The sequence below is a fragment of the Crocodylus porosus genome, unplaced genomic scaffold, assembly GCF_001723895.1.
Source record: "Crocodylus porosus isolate Cpor-Errol unplaced genomic scaffold, CroPor_comp1, whole genome shotgun sequence".
Classification (NCBI taxonomy): Eukaryota; Metazoa; Chordata; order Crocodylia; family Crocodylidae; genus Crocodylus; species Crocodylus porosus.
The window spans coordinates 2,018,628-2,023,932 of NW_017728942.1; the positions used below are offsets into that span (position 1 = coordinate 2,018,628).

At 40.9% G+C, this 5,305-nt stretch overlaps 1 long non-coding RNA gene across 1 annotated transcript in view; it reads right to left on the reverse strand.

The window, feature by feature from the left end:
* Positions 1 to 1,823: 1,823 nt before the first annotated feature.
* LOC109318724 overlaps positions 1,824 to 5,305 on the reverse strand; it is a 77,422-nt gene continuing 73,940 nt past the window's right edge. Inside the window, exons 2-3 of the long non-coding RNA XR_002103305.1 lie at positions 2,431 to 2,586; positions 1,824 to 2,221 (exon numbers count right to left, since the gene is read on the reverse strand). This is a non-coding gene — a long non-coding RNA (uncharacterized LOC109318724). The remainder of the gene's footprint in view (positions 2,222 to 2,430; positions 2,587 to 5,305) is intronic.

Genomic DNA, 5,305 nt, shown 5'->3' on the forward strand with positions numbered 1-5,305 from the left:
TTCGTGGCAACTTCCAAAAGCAGAGCCCATCCCTTTAAACCTGCATTTTACAGAGATTCACCACACTTTTTGCTTTTCACCACAAAAAAACTGAACTTTATTAGAAAATAATCATTTGAATTAGAACTGGCATTTATGAGCCTATAGGTAGTGCCAGTCACCTTAGTAAAAAGTGACATTGCTCATGACATGGGCAGGGGTCAGATTCCTTTATCACTTCTTTATATTGTTAATAACAACCCCCCCCCCCCCAACCCAAGCCTTCTTCAATGCCGTATCAACTCTGGATAATTAGGGATGTGTCAAAGATTTGAGGTTCATATCAAGAACTAGACTCCAACTGATAATCTCTCAAAATCCAGTCTGGCAGAAGGGTAGGCAATGACTACCATACCTGATTCTATTTTTCTAGTTCGGGATACCTTTAAGCAGTATAGGGGCATCTACTACCTGCTAGTGGAAGTGTAGCTGGATACAAGGTGGCTGGGAGGAGATATGGGCATGGTGCTGGCAGGGACTACCTACCTGTGGTTGGAGACTCCCTGAAACGGATACTGGCATGGGGCCAGAAAGGGGCTACAGATGAGGTAGATACCCCTATTCTTTTCCCTACCAGTTCCTTATGCATTTGCTGTCTACGTAACCTACTGTATCAGCTAAAACTAAACTGCTGAAACTAATAAGACCAATTCATAATAGCAGAATATAACTGGGCATGTGCAACTGCAGAAGGCAAGCAGTCTAAGTCATATGTCAGATGTTACTCTAACCGCGCATTGAAGTCAACAGGGGAGACACAGGTACATCTGAATGCAGACTCTGCCACCATGTGTGTAAAATCTGGCCCCACACATGGAGAATGCATCTAAAACACTTTTCCCATTAAGACGAAGCTCACTCAGACCCACACTTCCTTCTTGGAATGTACACAGCATTGATTTACACTTTAGTAGTAATAACTTTGGCTATTAGAGAGCTCTTACTTTCCTTTTTTAAATTGGCTTGAAGCATTTGGGGAGTCATTGTCAGGCTATCTAGAATGTAGATAAAGGGATCCCATGGCAGAGTAATATTCTGCATAAACTCTAGTCTAGGGATGATGATATATTTCCCATAACTCTTACATTGTGGGCATTCCGATAACATGTGGACAAAGTGTTCCAGAATATATATTACATCACCATCCCCTTATCATTATTCAAAATACTGGCAGGGCAAATTCTGCTTCCAGTCCAGGAAATGTGCAATACAGTTTTGCTGTTAGAGAAGACCTTAATCATCAGGTGATTTTTTTTAAAACAATTGTTGTAAATATTATCCCAGGCTTGGTCTGACATTTGGATATTCATATCCAAGTCCTTAAATTCGTTCACTGTTGTCAGCGAGGTAATGTTATTGCTGCAGACTTTTTTTTTTTGATTTATTATTCCTAAAAATGCTAGAAACATATTATACTTCTTCAGATGAGTGACCACGGTTTATGAAAAACATATTTTATTGACGCTGGCTAATAGTTGAAGTTCCAGAAATAAATGGACAACCCTCATAACATACCTAATTCCACAACTATCCAAAGGGAGAAATTTCTTTCTGCTACCAGCTGGAACTTTTCTTACACCCCGAAGCATTAAGGATGACAGTTCATGTCTTCCTGTTCAAGATAGGGTCAATATAGAAATGCAGATGATTGCTATTCATGTAAATACCTATTGTTTTTTTCCCCTTTTTTTGACATTACAATATGATTTTGCTTCAATAATAGGGTGGGGAATACCACCTGTGATATCTACCGCAAATTAAAGAGTGATTACAAGCCAGCAAGTTTATCTGTTTGGGCTCCTCTAGCATCCTTTCCACGAAAACCATAATGGGAGTTTGTTTTAATGTGTAAATTTAGGGGATTATTTGGCATTTCACGAGCTAGCAACTGTAGTTCCTTTATGACAATCAGAGGAGATATCATCAGACAAACAGAAAGAGAAGTGGTCCATCAAAGACAGTACATGAAAGCTCTACATTCATATTTTTAGAGTCACATTGGTAAAGAAGAGGGGAGAAAAAAAAAGAAAAAAGGAGCAACTGTAAAGCTCTTCCTGACAAAACCATCAGGAAATTCAATTGTTCATACAAAATAAATAGTTTTTTTTTTTTTCTTTTGGTCTGAGCCTTGCAAGGAGATTGTATTATTCAAATGATTGTGACCTGGATTGTAGAAGCTCAGCTGGAAGTCAAAGATATTATAGTTACATTCCATGACAAGTTTATATAGACAAATATGCAGCAGGGCGAGTACATCGGTGCACCTTGCAAGAGGGGAAAAGCCCCCGATTTTGCCTGCTTAGATTTTACCTGTGTTCGTGCCTTTGTTAATTTGTTTGCCTTCATCTTTTTTTATTTATTTTCAGAATGTCACGATACAAGATGCCTTACCTGAGAGCTGGATTATAAATGAAGCAGCTGCACATGCAGACAAAAGAAGTAGTTTCTATAGCAACGGAGACCATGTGGAAGTACTTTGCTCAGCTCCTCCCCTTTTCTAGGTTGCCTGCATCACTCGCTCTTCTCTCATTGGCTTGCACAGAAAACCTGAGGGAAGAGGGACATTTCTACTCTCAAAATCTGGCTGAGCAACCCTTCCATCAACCTTGCCACCAGCTAAGTGTTTTGCTGCCTATTTTGGGCAAGGGTTTGAAGAGTCTCTTGTTGTACCATGCACTTTTCATTTGTTAGATGCAGTGAAACATGGAGGGTAGGTGAGGTATCTGCATAGCTTCAAAGACAACGAGGTTCTTAAGGCTGAAAAGTCGGAGGTGGAAAAGACAATTCACATCATCCACCTCCCTTCCCATACATTGTGCTCTGAAGTCCTGGCCCTCCAAAGAAAGAAAGCTTTGGTTTTTTGCTCAATGTTAGGGTTATTTAGTGCAGAAATCTAGAACTCTTGGGTCAGAGATGATACCTTTTATTAGACCAAGAACACGCAAAAAAATGATCTTTTTGTGCAAGCTTTCAGGCTCTCACATCTTTCATCCAGCCCAGAGAAAGTTAAAGATGGGAAGAAGTCCCCATATGTAGGAAATAAACGTCATTTTTGCACAGAGGAAACTGAAGAGTAGAATTCATTCTGGTTGCCAGGGAATCTTCAGAAGAAAGGACATTTTGAAGGTTCAGATTCAGTCTATAGACCAGTCAGTTTTTCTGACTCAGTCCATTTCACGTGAAGCATGTGTATTGTTTGAAGAGTGAGAAAAAATACAGTAAATGTCTTTCAATGTCTACAGTTGTAGTCACTATGGTAAAGAGTAAGCAAGTTGATTTTGTGTTTAGGGTTGTACATGTTCATGATAATTTGGGTATATACATCCATGAGTCCCACAGACAACTAGCAAAGTGGAGTGGGCAGTAACTTTTCCAAGCCTCACATACATTCATATGAACTGTGACATAGACACCCCCCAAAAACACACCTAACAGGTTGTGCTGCAAGCAAAACCAAGGAACAGTGGAGCTCTTTAACTGTAGCCTCCGGATATTGCCACAATACATCCCAGTCCCTCCTTTTTACTCTCCCTGTAAGTGCCATTTGCTGTTTTGCTCCAAAATATCTTGAATCATCCTTGCTATCTCCCCAAAGGTAATATCACGTTTGCTGTTTAGAAATGAACTGGATGTTGCCCAAGCTATAGTTAGCAGCATGTAATTCAACATACATTAGCCACACATATAATGCCACATAACATTTTTATAACAAAAGCAAATCCCAGTAACACAAAGACCCACACGCTCTGGGGTCGAATGATGATTTCACTACCTCAAAGTGAGAATTTGATGTGTTCTGTGAAAACCAAAGCTGCTATTCCTGATGGTAATAGGATGTCCACTTATGACTCTGAATCTGAAAAACCTGAGGGCTCTTTCTGGCTTCTGTTAGTCATTGAAATATTTCTCTCCACCACACGAGAGGCCAAACGGTCTTAGATGGAGCATGAGTGCCGGAAGTTAGGACATATATCATGTCCTCTTATGTTTGTATGCTAACTAATCACATTATATAGCCATATGTGAGAAATAGCAGCTTTTCAAACCCTACAGCTTTCTTGCTGAAGGTTGGCATCAAGGGACAGAAAGGAGTTACAAAAGAGCAGGGTCTCTCCAATGCTCTGTGATGCCTGCTGCACTGAGTGACCTCAACAGTGACCTCTACCTTTGTCTAGCTGCATCAGAGGCATGGAAGGAGTCAAATCTCCTCGCCAGGCTGTTCCCCAGCAGTTTGTAGGGAACAGATATTTTATCTCATGATCTATTCCAGATATGGGATGCATGCAGGCAGGCAGGCAGGCAAAAGACCTCAACTTCCTGTCCACCATCTCTATCCTGAATTAATTGAGGGTACATTTCAACTGGGAGTTGAGATATGAAAAAAAATATTTACATTCCCAATGTGCTGCATCTGGCACAACTCTGAAAAAATAGTGCACGACTAGGCAACCTCCCTCCTCAGTCATACAGAGAAAGCTGCTTAATAATGGCTCTTGTTGATCCTCCCAATGATGACACTTCCAATGTTTCATGTATCTGGTTTTCTACCAACACTGAAACAGAAATTAAGGAACCACTAGAAGAGATCAAATATTGTGTTCTTCTACTGAGAAAACCATGGGGTAAATACAAGTAATACTTTAAAGTTGCCTCACATTTTCAATTTACATTTCCTTCTGGATGCAGCCAACTGGTTTATTTGTAAACATCAGATCACCAGTCTGGAACACAGGTCGCTTGCCACCGAAAGTCCTTGGGAAATACACATTCGGAATTGTGGAAGATGATAGGAATAATTTACTTTTATTGCTGCCAAAAACTGGACTAGTTGTTCTGTGGCTTTGAAATAGCCAGACCCACATGAGTATGCAATAAGTGTCTCTCACATCATTAAGGTACTAAGGGACACAGGGGCTAGGGACAGACATTACACATAAAGCAGTTTAAGTGATCAGAAACTGGCTTAAACCTGTAACAGAACAGAAGTTCACTGCACATAAACCAGTTTCAAAATAGCTGAATCTGGTTTAAGATAGATCTGGCTGAACGTAGTAGATTTGGGTCAAGCCGGGTTATGAAAATTCTGTCCCAAACCCCTTCCTGGTTCAAGTTAAATCACAGTCCCCCAACATCCCAGTATGCTTTGGAGCCCTGGGCTGTGCTGTCTGCTCCAGAGAGCAGGGCTGGCCCCACCCCTCTCCTCTGTAGCTGGAGTAGCGAGGCCTGGCTGACAAGCCCAGCTGGGGATGCAGCCCAGTCTACCATG